We start from the raw sequence: 16,713 nt of genomic DNA on the forward strand, positions 1-16,713 counted from the left end.
ATACAAAGATATAAGTGTGAATGCAATGGAAACCTATTCAAAACAAATGGTGAGGTATGTATTGGTACTTAACAGGTGATCATTGAGGACCATGTTCAAACCAGTAGTATTGTATTTTGCATAATATTGTTAACTCATGCAATCAGCGGAATTTTCCAATACCCTCCTTCAATTTTATTTTGCCCTACAAAAAGTGTTTCCCCAAGTTAAAACCATGCAGGAATTCTGGGTTTGGTTTATAAACTACTTGTAAACATTTTCAATGGTGTTCCACTCATCTTGAGTTAGCTTGTCATCAATAGTAAAGCTTACAAAATGGAGGCACTTACTACACAAGACCAGTCATAAGACCTATTGCTTTAATGAACATCTACAACTTCATAACGGCAATAGTAGGACTGGAAACTTGTCAGAGGTAAACGCGATAAGAGCAAATTCTGTTCTGAATGAAACATTGAGCCACTGTTCGAAAACTTAATTCCCTTGATACTTCCTGAATTCTAGGAATGAGCAACACATGATTTGTTAGAAGATTGTGTGGGGCAGATTGGCCTATATTGATTAGACCGTTATTTCCTCCGGTAAAGCGGGGGGGGGGGGGCAGAAGCCACTAGACCCCAGGGATTTTTTATTATTTTTATTTGTTTTCATTGATAAGGGGCGTGACACCTTAGGCAAGGGTCGCTCCGCTGGGGCCCAAGGGGGCAGTATCCACTAGGCACCAGGGATTTTTGTTTGTTTTTTGTAAACAGATGGGGAGCGACCTCTTAGGCAAAGGTTGCTTCCTTGGGGGGAAAATTTATTTTAGGCCATTTCTGCCTCCCTTGGTGCCATATCGGCCTATTTATTTTTAAGGCTCATCTGCCCCCAGGAGGGCAGAAACCCCATCAGACACCAGGGAAGATTTTCACACTAAAACATCTTATCCTACAACAAGCAAGAGGACACTTGATTATTTTGGGTTTCGGTTTTACATTTGGCCACGAGTGCTTGGCTAACTCTTAAAATCGTCCCAATTGGAATGGTGAGGGCTGCACGATTTGGACTTTGGGACACTGCCAGGTAGAAGAATCCACGAGACATCTGAAAACTAAACATCTGGGTGAGTCCAGGGTGGTGTGCTTCACATGCACCCGCACCATTTTCTTACCGACAATAGCCTGCAAACCTCCAATTTTGCTGGAAATCACTTTTTTCCCATATTTCTGTGATGGAACCTTCCAGAATTTGCAGGAATCCACAAAATTCCTACCACCCAGCACTGTTGCATCTATACCGATAAAAAGTCTGCCCCACTTATCAGCATAAAACGATATATATTTTTTTCCAAACTGGCCTTTTGGATCTGCTTTGGCTCTTCCCCGTCAGGCACTTGGCCCACCTACACAAGTGACGTATCATTTTTACCGGGAGACTGAGGGGAACGTTGGGTGGTAGGTCGCGGTGCGGTGATCCCACACAAATGTGGAGAAAATGCGTTTTTTTTTTGGTTGCTAAATGAGCTTTGCTGAGGATTCTGGGTAAAGAAAAAGAAAAAAACGAAAAAAAAAAAAAACACTGGGGGAATTCATGCAAGTCACACCTCCCTGAACTCACAGGTATCTAGTTTTCAGAAATGTTTGGGTTTGGTAGGTTTCCCTATATGGCTGCTGAGCCCAGGACCAAAAACGCAGGTGCCTCCCCAACCAGCAAAAACAGGTAGTTTTGTATTTGATAATTTTGATGTGTCTAAATAGTGTTTTGGGACATTTCCTTTTGAGGGCACTACGCCAACCCACACAAGTGAGGCACCATTTTTATTTGGAGACTGGGGGGGGGGGGGGGGGGGGGGGGGTTGGTAACACTGGGTGAAAAGAAATTTGTGGCTCGTCTCAGATTCTTTATCACCGAAATGTGAGGAAAGTGGTTTTTGGCCAAATTTTGAGGTTTGCGAAGGATTCTGGGAAGCAGATCCTGGTGAAAGCCCCACAAGTCACTCCATTCTGGATTGTAGTGTGTCTAGTTTTAAAAAATGCACAGATTTAGTAGGTTTTCCTAGGTGCCGGCTGAGCTAAAGATCAAAATCTACAGCTAGGCACTTTTCAAAAAAACATCACATTTTTACATTGAGAACGGACGTGTCCAGGTTTCCTTTCCTGTCGCGGGCATTAGGGCTACCCACGCAAGTGAGGTACCATTTTTATCGGGAGATGTGGAGTAACACAGAATAGCAAAACAAGTGTTATTGTCCCTTGTCTCTCTACATTTTTTCCTTCCAAATGCAAGACGGTGTTAAAAAAAAAAAAAAAAAAAAAAAAAAGAAGTCTGAGAAACGCCCTGTAATTCACATGGTAGTATGGGCACCTCGGAATTCAGAGATGGGGAAATAACCACTGCTACACCTTATCTTCTGCCCATTTTGGAAATACAAAGATTTCCTTGATACCTATTTTTCACTCTTTATATTTCAGCAAATGAATTGCTGTATATCCGGTATACAATGAAAACCCATTGCAAGGTGCAACTTGTTTATTGGCTCTGGGTGCCTAGGGTTCTTGATGAACCTACAAGCCATATATATCCCCGCAACCATAAGAGTCCAGCAGACGCAACGGTATATTGCTTTAAAAAAAATCTGACATTGCAGGAAAAAGTTAGAGTAAAACGTGGAGAAAAATGTTTTCTTTTCCACCACAATTTCAATATTTTGTTTTGTATTTCAGCTGTGATTTTCTGTAGGAAAACCTTGTAGGATGTACACAAACGACCAATTGCTGAATTCAGAGTTTTGTCTACTTTTCAGAAATGTTTTGCTTTCCTGGATCTAGCATTGGTTTCACACCCATTTCTGTCAGTAACCGGAAGGTGGCTAAAAGCACAAAATATAGTAAAAATGGGGTATGTCCCAGTAGAGTGGCAAAATTGTGTTGAAAAATGGGGTTTTCTTATTCAAGTCTACCTGTTCCTGAAAGCTGGAAAGATGGTGATTTTAGCACCACAAACGCTTTGATGATACCATTTTCAGAGGGGCAAAAAACCACAAGACTTCTTCTGCAGTCCTTCTGGCTTTGGCTAATTTCTTTGTCTCCTCCAGGGGAACCCACAAAGTCTGGGTACCTCTAGAATCACTAGGATGTTGGAAAAAAATGGATGCAAATTTGGAGTGGGTAGCTTATGTGGGCAAAAAGTTATGAGGGCCTAAGCGCGAACTGCTCCAAATAGCCAAAATAAGGCCTGGAACCCGAGGTGAAAAAAAAAAAAAAGGCCTGCCAACAAAGAGGTTAAAACGAAATTGCAGTTTAGGAACTGTGCACATTAATCACTGACAGGCCCACTGCTGACAGCATCCAATATTAGGGATTTCAGAGTGCACACACAATATTTAACTGCACATAGTTCAATATTACAACAATGGACATAAATGGATGTGAGGTGCATTCAAATGTTCCTTCTGAGTGCAACTCAGGGGCGAGTAAACGGTTTCAAGTCAACACAGAAGTAGAACTCATGCAATCAACACAGTGTAGTGGTTCAAAACCCAAACACCAGGGCATTGTCACTTTAATTTATTTTAAATTAATGATGGAGGAGATCCAACTCAGATATGAGTGTTCAGTCTCAAGTGGCGAAATGAATGTTCAACCCTTATCTGAGATAGGATTTTGTTCACCAAGTCTGAGACTCCCACGTAAGACATTTTTGCACTGCTTGATTTCCAATAAACGTTGATAGCAACTGCCTTGAGAATAATGTAGTAAGATGTTGGACTCAAAAGTTACCAAGTGAGTTACTTCAAGGTCTTTAAGGATGTGAGCATTTTGAGTGAGCACAACACTCAATGGTGTAAGGTTGGTACCAGGAGCAAAGATCAAGACAGTGACTTCTGTCCAGGTGTAAAGAAGACCAGGTCATGGATGGTGGTTTTGAAGCCTGCTTTAGAGGAAAATTAGATTTTCAATAGAGTGAGATTATGAGCAAGTTACTTTAGCGATTCAGGCCTTTAAGGAAGATGTTTGTTTAGGGTAAAACTAAAGGATTTTGTGTTAATGCGAGCAAGAGAAATTGCTTCAACTTTGTCTGGGAAAGAGTAGGAATCTTCCCCAACTGTTAGTATGCATCTGCACCCCGATGTCTTGTTCTATTGAGCAAGTGACAGCCATACCCTTTGCACTAGTCTTTATAATCATATGTCACATGAACTAAAACCGTTGAAGGATGCACTGCAGTATTATGGCTCCTAAGCAAAAACACATGTGAATTGTAAACTCCATGAAATAACTACAGCACATGGGAAAAAAGTTTTGTCTGAGCATGAGCAAGCCCTTGAAATTAATCAAGATACGTGTATGTTTTTCTAGTTGCACAGGTAAATCTTCACCTCCACCATATGTCTGCTTCAAAGTAGTATTTCAGCAAATCCTCATTCCCACAAAATGATGGTTGGAGGCAAAGCATTATGGATTTCAGTTTGAGCTTATAAAGGGTAGAACATTGGTGTGTATGCAATGTTCTACTTAATTTTTCAAAAAGCTGTTCTGCACAACATTTCTACAAGACAGTAAGTGAAGTACGTTAATATACAAGGTTTGCTCAATAAAAATGTCCCTTTCTGTAAACTAATTCATGAAATTCATCCAGTTGTTTGAGATTACTGACTACACATTGCTCTCCTTAACTAATTGCATCCAATAAAGGAAAAAACACTGGGCTGGACAATTCAGCGAGGTATGCAAACTATGCTTGTGACTGGTGAGGAACTAGTCATAACAGCACTTCACATTTCTTATGCTTTTTTGGGGGAGAGAAATATGAGGGGAGGGATGCTGTCAAACACTTCAGGGAATCCTGCATCTGCGAGGAATCAGACATCAGTATTTTGCTAATCCTAAGCTTTGCCAGGGACCCAAACAACGCCCTAGAGAATGGAGGGACTTCCAAGGACCACTCACAAGCCCGCTCTCCATGGAACAGAGAAGACTTGAGTACTCCATTAAAATAGCACTTAACATAACTACCTTATGCACCTAAGGGGCCCAGCCATGTTTTTAGCAAGGTGTAGGTTAGGACACGTACGCCTGACCTGCAGGCCTTGACATTAAATTTTTTAATATGCACGTTTTTATCATAGATGATTTGTTTACGCTCACCTCTTTAAATGTCTTTATAGAGAATTTTTTAATTGTTTTAATTAATCATGCAAATAGACATGTTTACTGTAAACTTATTTTCAGTGCCACACCTCAACCAATTGTTAGCCCCATTACCCCAGCCTTGTCCGATTCATGTCTCATTAAGTCCAGTTTTGCACAGCAGCTGCCCTCTAATCAGCTCTGCCCTTTGTAGTTGTAGCCACCTTTTGACTCAGTCCTGTGAAGTATTCGCACCACAATTCTAATCAATCTTAACAAAAGCACCTCCACGTGCCAGTCCACATGTAGTAGGCTCTTGTCCAGACGTAGATGGAACTATTCCATGCATTCTAATATACAGTGGTCATCCAATCCTGTGTATCTCCTCACCATTATTGGTGTGCTGTGAAGTGCTAGTTTTCGCATATACAACACTAAAACAAAGGTGTGACAATCAAGTTTTGAAAACCTAGAGCATATAGGTGACAATAAGACATGCAAACTAAGTTGTGAGGCTCGGAAGCTAGAGTACATTCTTCCAACATTTTATAACACTTGTAATTGGAAAGTTAGAGGCTGGTCTGAGCTGCAACAATATGAGCAACCTGAAGCTCATGGATGCTACCAAATTACAGCCTTTTTAGAGAGCCCATGATAGCTCCACATCTTGGCTTTATGGTACCTAAAGGAAAGGCCTCATGACCCCAAAGAAGATTTTACTAGTCATTAATTCCTCTAGAGCACTGATTCGGTTGTCACTGATGGAAATGTATACACTTCTCACACTGCAGAGATTCTAGCTGTAAGGCCAGTAGCAAACTTAACTCTCACACCTTCAGAAACAAACTGTTCCTACTTTGCTACCACATAATCTCAAAATACTCTGAGCATACAGTTAAATATATCATAAAAAGTACATTACTCACCCACATAACTATGGACATTGTTTTCCAGTTGTAAGAGGAGCTGATAAATGAACTGTAAAACTGGTGCAGAACAGGAGAAGCGTGTATCTGTCTACCTAACAGGAATTGCCATGGTCAGCCCTATTCAACAATGGCCAGGACCAAACTATACCTGCCTGCTGAGCCCATAAAAGGGAGACACTGGTCCTGGGTTGCTTGTGTTCTGGTTCAGGGAAGAGAATATCTGGCTTGGTAGTTTGGGCTGGACTTGTCTCACTGAGGTAGGATCAAGCCAGAGTTGTATATATCTAGGTCCAAACGTAGGTGGTATGGTGTGCAAAATACTGATCGATTGGGATGCAGCTCTGATTAATTACCAGTGGCTATTAATTCAAGCATAGCAAATATCACTTGTTGAATACTTAAGTAATCTAGTAACATTAGGTTAATAATAATTGCTAATGACAGGATTTATAACCCTAAAGCGAACATCAATGGACCAAGCATCAGTTTGCCTTGCATCTGCTTTCATAGAGTTGCTTTAGTAGTGTTGCCTTGTGAAAGAGTATCTGGTTACCAATTCAACTAGATGTAAAATCTTACTTCAGTTGAAGCCAGGGCTTTTGAAACTGAAATGAGCAATGCAAAAGTACACAAAATAGTGACACGTTCGAGGAAAAAAAAAAAAGAAATTAAAAAAAGTTAGAGACATCGTAGTTAGGAAATAGCTTAAATTTGAAATATATATATTTTAATGCTATTTGTTTTAGTAAAGAACATCTACTATTGCACTAAAAAAAAAAACAATTAACATATTAAATTAAAGTAGATCCATGTGAGGCAGTGGGTGGGAATACACTTTGACCTCTGAATTCATTTTGTGGGTGAGAAGATGCAGATTCCTCATGAATCACAGAAGGTGGAAAAACAGTACTACAGAGATAATCACCACGTAAGGTTAGAATTTCACTGGTTGGAAATTGGGCCACCAGGAAGCACAGGTCAAAAGCCAGTATAAAGAGAAATTGCTGAATCAGCAGTAAAGACAACAGGCCATACAACAGCCTAAACAATGGAGAATTACATTTGAAGTAGGCTCAATCACTAAATCAGGACAGGCTTAAATCTGGATTACCCCAGGAGGTATGTCATTCCGTGGAGTAATTTACACGGCAGTTCAGACTTGGACCAAGGTAATGCATTAACTGCATGCTTACAGTCTGATGAATGAAATTGTAAGGATTGAACTGTACAAAATATTTGTGAAACATCTAAATCAGACAACATGGAAGTAGGGAAAATTATTTTTACAGAATATCATCAACCTCTGTATCTTAACTGTCGTCCGAAGACTACTGCCAAAAATGGACAGTGGCATTCCTTCACAGATAAGCAATCAATACTCAGTCTGAATTCAGATAACATATTTCATCATGGGACTATTCAAATGGTCAGAGATTTGTATCCAACTAGAGTCTGAACAGAGTCTTCTCAATTGTATTGCAAGCCTTCGATAAAAGGAGCACCACACTGGATACCAGAAATGCTTCACCACCTTCAGGTAATCTTTGACGACAGAAACCAATTAACTATCATTCTAGACACCAACTGTAGAGGTGTCTTCAAAGATAAGCTACACAAAACATACCAAATGATGAACTTTGGTGCTACATAAATCGAATCATTGTGAATCAATGTAGGCATTTTGTGACTAAAATGAAAATGTGGTTACATTCTTACTCACATACATAAGAGGGTTAAGAAATATATTTAACTGGTCTCAGTCCATATATCATGTGAATCAAGAGGGGCTTGTTTGCAGAAAGAAGTTCCCAGAACTGTCCAGTTCTCAAAAGAGTATATAACACACTGAAGGTTCATGCACATTTCAGAATTTGTGGAGCAAGTTGGGAAGGCATCTGCAAGTCGGGAGCTTATAGATTGGAGATGTATTCCTATGTTTGATCTAGGTGGGACTATTCAAGACAGATTGTCGATGTGTAACAGGAGCAGAGGTTTTTGATGAGCTCGATATCTTCAGAAATCCTGGATCCCTGGCTCAGTCATTTTAGTGGTTTTAAGAGCAAGAACACTTTCAATATTCACAACTAATTCCGAACTTTGTACATCCTCTAAGGGGGCTGGTATGAGTTACTCAAGCCACTGGCATCTTTTGCTCAAGATCCTTTAGCTACTGGCTTTAGACACAATCAAAACATACTGGACCAGCTCACATTCTAATGACTTCTTTTCTACTACATACACAAGGACCTGTTTTATAGACTCACTTTTAAATTTGGTATCATTCTTTCATTGTTTACATGAAGCATTTCTGCCCTGCAACAGGCAGTTTTTAATTTGTTTTGACTGCAGTTTAGTGTGAGGGTCAAACCTATTGCCTTCACAGTCCATCCTTTATTCCACTAAGGAGATTTAATAGTGAAAGAGGGTGTGTTCTTTTTTTGCAAAAGCAGAGTATACACACAAGCATTTGCAATGAAATAGGTCATGCATTTGAAAGAGTTAGAGCTACTGACATTGTAAATGACAATGTCTTTTACCTATGTGTTTTGGTTTGGAGTGTAGTGGATGTATGCCAAGTGCTAGAGCAACCCTCCCAGGCCTGTCACAGCAGGAGAGAGGACACAACAAGGCCGCCATCTTGAGTGTTTTTGCCTCATTCTTACAATCTGGCTGTGATACGCCAGAGATGCAACCCTTTCTAGTGTGATTACCTAAACGTTTATAGCACCAAACATGCCACAAAGAAGCTCCTTTGTGGCATTTAACCTGGAAGTCACATTGCACTATTAGATTGCGGGAGAAGACCAGACTCCGTGGCCATGCAGCTATCTGGTGGTGCACACAAAGCCTCTAAGGCAGTGGTCTCCAAACGTTTTAATGCAGCGTCCCCCCCCCAGTTGAAAAATAAAAATCATTGCCCCACCCCCCCTCAGAATTTTGCACATTTATTTTATATAGATGGCAATGTTTAAATATGTCTAGAGCTATTTGAACATTGCAGTTAAGTACTGTTACCTTTTTAAAAATGCAAGAACATGCTTCTGCTTAAAACAAAAGGCCTGTTATCTGTATAATGCTTCTGTTGGCTAGAGTCTGGTGCCCCTCCCCCCCCGGGATCACTTGAGGCCCCCCCCCACTCCCCCCACGACTCGAGGGTGCACACGTTTCAACCACCCATGACTCCTGGGTAGAATGGAATACTGCAGTATTCAGTGGTTCCCAACCTTTTGACTTCTGTGGACCCCCACAATATCTTGTTAATAAACTCAAGATCATCAGTATTAGGTCTGTATGTAGTGAATAATGTAATAATGTGCCCGGATAGTCGGGCCTATAGCCAATTATATCTACTGTATCATTTTCCTCATTTATGGGTATGAAGGGTAACCCACTGCTGACCAGGATGGCAGTCTCACCTGCACATGTGGAGTAGTTTGCTAGTGATCAGTGGCAACACCATCTTGAGGCAAACTTGGGAGTTTTCTGGGTGCCAAAAGTAGTCCCCTGCAGGACAACAATGTCAATCTTGTGACAGTCTACATAAGCCAGTATTTGTCTTGCTTTGAAGAGATCATTCAATCCATGCACATACCACGTTAAGAAGTATGAGGTTCAGTTTCACAGTGTTGCAGTGTCATGTAGATGTGCAGGGGGACCAAGGATAGAAAGTGGCCTTGCCTTCTGGCATGTACTCTGAGCCACCCAGTGCCTTACAATCTGTGCCATCTTAGATAGTGAAGACTCTAGTTTCAACATGCGCAGGTTTTTGTCCTCAAGTGTGTAGGCTATAGTTTGAACTGAGGTCTAACTCTTTTGTATGTTGAGCGATAGTGATTGTACATCTGGTGAGTCTGAAGATTCCTCACTCGCCTGCGGTGGGGCCATCCAGTCTGTAGAGTGGGCCTGGCCATTGTTTTGATTCAGATATTAATTTTGCTGGTTTGACATCCCCCTTCCCCCTAACAGCCCCCACTCCAATGTCAGCCAGCTCACCAGAAACACAAGTCAGTTTCTGCTACTGCCAAGTGTTTGGTCACAGCTGTGGCTCTGCAGTAGCCACATAAAGAGGACTGATGTGCAGTGGCCGCCTCTCCCACCCCCAACCAACTCCGCCTTTCAAACCCGCAAATCAATTTTCATTTTTCTTCTCAGCATGAATCACAGAAACAAAACTTAAACTACCTGAAGACCAACATGTTATAAGCTAAAACAATACTTGCACTTTGACAATGAAAACATTGTACCAGCAGGCAAAAGAACAAAAATCAGCATCTTTGTACATAGCAGTATAAAATAAATCAGCATAATATGCACACAGCAGCTAAGTCAAATGTACCTTTTTTTTTTACTCTAAATCCAATTGTACTTATAACAAAGGACTTAAATATAGGTGTCAATGCATCAACATACAGTCTGTCCTATAGGTCAGAAAAAGGAGTTTTCAAATCAGTTTGCTGACTTGTAAGATGCATGGTGTAAGATGTAGGGTGAAGAAAGTTTATTCTATCACTGAGGACCAACGGGTCTTGTTCCCTTAAAAACAAAAACCTTCATGAAAGCGGATAATCTAAATCGAGGCCTTGTCCAAAGGCACTAGTGCTCTAGATTGGACTTTAGATTTTAAAGTGAGTAAGGAGGGAGTGTCTGAATAATTGACACTGGCTGTCCTGGTCGGTTCCTCCTTACAGGACGTAAGCAAGTTTGATAGCATATGGGAAAGTGACACGCACAAAGTTCAAAGCTAGAAGAACATCACAAATGAAAACAAGTACTAGCAAAGCTAATACATCTTGCCTTTGAGACCTAATGGCTTTGCCAATGATTTTTACAGAAGCTGCACATTATACTGTAGAGCACACTGTACCGTATTGGTATTTACATAGCGTTAACCCAGCTGTGAAGCAACAGAGCAATGCACATTACATGGGTGGGTCGGTCATGTACATTAAGTGAGGATTACACAAAATGTATTTTGTTGACACATTTAGCCACAGGAAAATTAAGTGAATAGCCCAGAATCACACGATGTTGGGTTTAGCGCAGGGGCCTGGATTCAAGCTTGGGTTCCTAGGATCCAAAGACTGCTGTTCAAGATGCTAGCTTAAAATCTCCTATTTTGGCTAAGCAGGAGGGTTTAATGTACAAGGCCAAAAAGTTATCTCCTGCTTCAGACTAATACAGTACTCGAGAAAAGGCTCGGACATCTCAGTCTGCGTCATTTCATACAAGCAGGATGTGCTATTTTTACTGAGTTGAATCTGTAAATAAAATAGAAAAGTGGGGCAAAAGTTGGGTTTTTTTTTGGTGAGGAGGGTGGAAGCAATATGGGTGGTGGGACCGAGGGCTGGGGAGAAGTACATGACAGACAGCAATGGGGTGCATGGGGTGGCAGGAGAAGAGATGCACACAGGTGAGAGCAAACTGAAGATGGGGAGAAGCACAAGCAAGAGAGCAAAGCGAGGGCATGCAATTCCAGGAAGATGGAGGAGCAGAAGCACATGGGCGAGAGCAACATTGAACGCAGAGGCATGGCGTACATGACGAAGACTGCTGGAAAACATACTCTGAGTGCTTAATGAAAAAAAGTAATGCTTGAAAAGTAAGTAGTGGAAGGGGACAACCAATTAGCTGTGTGCCGGGAGAGGAACAAAACAAAAAGCTAAAAGGAAAACCCACACAAGCTAACAAAAAAGTAAATGAGTGACCTTAAATCCAACACATGGGAGGCAATGGACAGGTGCTAAGCCCACTGTAAGCGGACAAGAGAAGTCTTGTTGCAAACAGACAGCTTGCGCGGTCTGGTAGACAAGGCAGAAAAAAGGCTAATCCTTGGTACCACATTTCTTTAAATTATGCTTTGAGTTAGGATAAATTCAGATCATTTTTGGAGGCATGAAACGCAGGATCATCATCCACCCTGGATTCCCTTTATTATCTTGTTCAGAAATATGACTTTCCTATAAGCCCCTTCATATAGTTGATTTCGTAATAAATGGAAGCGAGGGAATCACTGCCTGACCAGCCTTTCTCGCACTGACAGGTCAGTACTATTCTGCTTACATCCATCAGAGCTGTTTAGGTCCCTGTATCTCAGCGGATGTTCAACTCGTCTATTGCCCAAAAGCGCAGGTGTTTGGCAAAATAAAATGTTACCATTATTTGCAATATTTTAGCAAGTAAAAGGTGCAAATGCCATTGAACAATAAAACGAGGGTCAGCTCGGACCCTAAATCATAAAAGTAAAATAAATGATAAAGAATCGACCGAAAGAGTTTCCCGTCCTATTGATTAAGAATGACTGGCATTCAAAGATAAATACTGTAACATTTTAGTATTTACTAATGGTTTGTCCGAAAGCCTGTAGTTTAAGTCTCAAAAGTGACATAACATTTACTGGCTGCGTTTCGATTTTGCTGTAGAATTAACTATATAATAGTTATAAAGGGGGCTGTTCGATTTCTTTAGGGAATGAAGGAAGAAAAACTTTATTTTATCATAACCCGTGACAAATTGAGTTGAAAAAACACGACGACCTTTTGGTTGAATGAACAACTGAATGCTAGAAATGTTTATGCTACAAAGACTAATGGGGTAATCAACAGAGTCAGCATTAGCCACTTTAGCCTAAAATCTGCACTCTTTTTCAAAAACTTGGCACAACTAAAATAATTGCGGCTTTTAGGATCGTTGTTTGTTAGTCATCTCACTGATCAGGACGCGCTGAACTAAATCTCAACTGGTTGGGAAGAAGAAATTGGGAAGCCGGTGGGCAGTCAGTTAGAGCTCCAAGCCCTTTAAAATACTGGGCAGCATGCGCACCTCAGGCATGTGTTGAAGGTGGGCTAAAGGCAAGCCCGTTTGCAGCCGATTGGGGTCAGGGGTCAGTCATTATGCCCAAAAACTGATCCCTAACCCCTTTTCCATAATGCTGCAGTAACAATCACAGGAGTTTATCTACACCTAAGTCTTGTTCGTAATTTGGATTGCTACTGCAGCATTATGGAAAAGGGGGTAGGATTTAGTCCTTTACTTTTTAAAGTCTTTAGATGGTGCTTTATGTTTTTAGCAGTAGACGTGCACATGTTTTTAAAAGTGTAATAATTAAATTTGACACCGTTGTCTATTACCATGATGAGCTCAACGCTTTAGATATCATGTTTGTATGGCTCTATTATGTATTGGAATCCGATCTTTTGATGTGGTAAATGAGAATTATGTACACTTTATGTAGGTTTGTTTTACAGCCGGAGGACGTTCACAGGTGGTGTAGGTTTATGTAGGTTGGTTTTACAGCCTGAGGAAGTTCACAGGTGGTGAATGAAACACATTGACTGCGGTCTGTTATATTGAAGAGAAAAAAGATCCCATTGGAGCAACACATTTGGATGATTACTTTCTATATGCACTTTGTCAGTGCCCTCCCAACTGCAATTCACTATGTGCAACATGCTGGCACTTTCCTTACCCAACCCTACTAAGAGCCTGGATGAATTAGAGGACGCAATATCAGACTGGCTAACAGCAGTCATCAATACTTATGTCCCTCTTAAAAAAACCAAATAAATACAACACCATGAAGCGTCTACATGTTACTCAGAGGACTTAAAGATAAACTCCGGCAGGCAGAACGGAAATGGCAAAATGTTAATCTGCCTGAAAACAAATACATTTTTTCCCCAATGTTTAAAGTCTTACAAAAAAAAACAAACAAAAAAAAAAAAAAACCTTGCAGGTCAATCCAATCTATTTTCAAATAAAACTTTAAATTCTGGAAATAAAACTAAGAATATTTTTGGATTTACTCTGAACTCATTTTCCATTGATAAATTAAAGGTGATCCTCCCCGTTCACCAGCCAATGTGACCCCATTCGAAGACAGAAATCCCATTTCACTCACAGCCTTTCCCATTACTGCTAAAGAGCATCTTACAGATTTAATAGCCAAAGTTAAACCAGGATCCCTGAAAGACACTTGCCCCTCCTCAGATCCTAAAAACGATGTTCTCTCTCCTAGACTCCGCTATTTCTCGCCTCAACCTATCTCTGAGTCGGGACAATGTCGGACACTTTCAAGGAGGCTGTGGCAACCTAACAAAAAAAAAAAAAAAAAAAAACCTGGCAAGGACCCCACAAACCTGAATTATCGACCAATGTCTCTACTTCCTAATATAGCAAAGCTATTAGAAGCCCAAGTTGCTCAGCAGCTCTGCTCCTTCCTAAAGGATTCTAAATTCCTCGACACTCACCGGGCAGGCTTCTGACCAGCCCACTCAAAAAAAAAAAGAAAAAAAAAAAAGTCATCGTGTCTGTAGTAGACGATATGGGAGAAGAAGCAATAGAAGCACGACTCAAGCATAGGTTCTCTTGGATTTAATTGGCAGCCTCTTGACACAGTCGACCGTGCTATTCTGTTGGACTCTGTCAACGCCACAAGCCTGTGGGGTACTGCGCTAGACTGAATGAAATGCTTCCTTAAAGACCGCTCTTTTGGTTTGTCTCCCTACTTTCTATTCAACCAAGGACTGATTAAATTGTGTAGTACCACAGGTAGCCTCCCTAACCTTCACCTGCCCCCACCCTCCCATAGTGAGCATAGAGGGGTGTGAAAAACATACAAGCAAATGTCAGAGTGTGTGCAGAATGTTCACACTTCTAAAATAATAAAAAATAAAAGTGTAAAGGAAAATGTTACTTATCAGTAGTCATCGGTTTATGGCATGCAGTGCTGTAGATTCCAGTGCTGTGTGTTATCATGCCATTTAGTGTTGGCTCAGAGTGCTGCAACTTGCTTTTCTTAGAGAAAGTAGTAGTCACGGGATCGAGTGGCTCCTCCTTCGGTGATACTGCCCATGGGCATCCGGTTCTTTTTTAGATTGTTTTTACGCAAGCGGGTAAGAGAGTATAAGTATAGAAAAGAGTATGTCCATGCGAATGTAACTATGCAGAAGTATATGCAAATACAAAATAACAAACGGCCACAGGTTTCTGGGGAAGAGGGAGGGCGCATTTGAATCTACATCACTACATGCCACGAGCAGAGGTATACTGGTAAGTAACTTTTTCCGTTCAATGGCATGTGCAGCTGTAGATACACATGCTGTGCATAGACTTAAGTAGTGCCTCCTAAAAATCTGGTGGATAGCTAGTGGGAGTTGCAGCTGTCTGAAAAAGTGTTCAGGGCAGCTTGTCCTACATTAGCTTGCCGACAAGCTTGTCAATCTACACAATGTTTGGTAAATGTGTGTGGCGTAGACAAAGTAGTTACTTTGCAAATGTCCACTAAGGGAGTATTTCCTAAGAATGCCATAGTGCCACCTTTTTTCGTTGTGGTATGTGCTTCAGGAGTCATTGTTAATTCTGAGTTTAGCATAACATATCTGTATACATTTTACAATCCATCTAGCTATGCTATTTTTTGTAATAGGGTTTCCTTTGTGAGGTATTGAAAAAGCCACAAAAAGCTGTTTAGTTTTTCTGAATTCTTTAGCTCTCTCAATGTAATACATGAGCGCTCTTTTAATATCTAATGTGTGGAGTGCTCTTTATGCCACAGAGTCCTGTTTTGGAAAGAAAACCAGTTAACTCAATGGTTTGAAAAATACAGAATTGAGACAACTTTTGGTAAAACGTTTGGGTTTGCAGGAAGAACTAATTTGTCCTTGTGTATTGGCCTTCTAATGTTAAGGCCTGTAGCTCTCTAACACGCATAAGTGAAGAAATAGCAACTAAAAAGCTACTTTGTAAGAAAGGCAGGCCAAAGAGCTGAGTGAGTACAATATTAAGATTCCAGGATGGCTCTGTGGGTAGCCTGGGTGGGATTACTCTTAAATCCTTCCATGAAAGCTTTAATGACTGGTATTTTGAATAATGAAGTATGTTGTCTGTTTTGTAAATAGGCTGCTATGGCAGCTAGGTGTTACCAAGGTTTGCTTTTTGCAGGCAAAGCTAATTAAGAATATCCTGTACGGATGGTGTTAATGGAACAATGTGTATGGATTGAGAATAACACATTTCTTTCTGTTTTGCTGCACAGCAGGCTCTAGTTGTTGGTCTACGTACATGTTTTAGAATGTCCATACACTGAAGGTAACTGGAGATAAACAAACTGATTTCAGGAGCAATATAGCAAGCTTGGGTGTATTGGGATCTGGATGTCTTATCTGTTGGATAGTGTGAGAAGATCCAGCCTTTTGGGAAGTCTCTTGTGAGGTACTAGGGAGAGCTCTAGTAGTGTCGTAAACTAAGGTTGGTGAGCTCACATGAGGGCTGCAAGTATCAGCTTGAAAGGTTTGAGTTTGCACACCAGAAGTGCAGAGGTGGAAAAGCATAAGCAAATACCCCTGACCAGTTGATCAATAGGGAATTGCCTTTGGACCAAGGGTGTGGGTTCCTGGATGCAAAGTTTTGGCATTTTGAGTTTTCTGCTGTGGCAAACAGTTCTAGGAGGTGTTCCCCACTTTTGGAAGTAATTTTGAAGGACTGTTGGGTGGAGTTCCCATTCATCTGCAAAGTCGTTGTTTGTTCCTGGGAAATACTCTACCAGGAGATGAATGTGGTGATGGGCCCACTTCCAAATTGCTTGTCCCAGCTGAGACAAATGGAGAGATTGTGCCCCACCCCCACTATTTTAGTAAATAATACATTTCTGCCATGTTGTCTGTATGAATTAAGACAGA

At 40.9% G+C, this 16,713-nt stretch overlaps 1 protein-coding gene across 3 annotated transcripts in view; it reads right to left on the reverse strand.

Annotated features, from left to right (window-relative positions):
• ATP2A2 (ATPase sarcoplasmic/endoplasmic reticulum Ca2+ transporting 2) overlaps positions 1–16,713 on the reverse strand; it is a 263,413-nt gene that overhangs the window by 135,813 nt on the left and 110,887 nt on the right. The window lies entirely within an intron of this gene.

This window comes from Pleurodeles waltl, chromosome 11 (assembly GCF_031143425.1).
Source record: "Pleurodeles waltl isolate 20211129_DDA chromosome 11, aPleWal1.hap1.20221129, whole genome shotgun sequence".
In the NCBI taxonomy this organism is placed as follows: Eukaryota; Metazoa; Chordata; class Amphibia; order Caudata; family Salamandridae; genus Pleurodeles; species Pleurodeles waltl.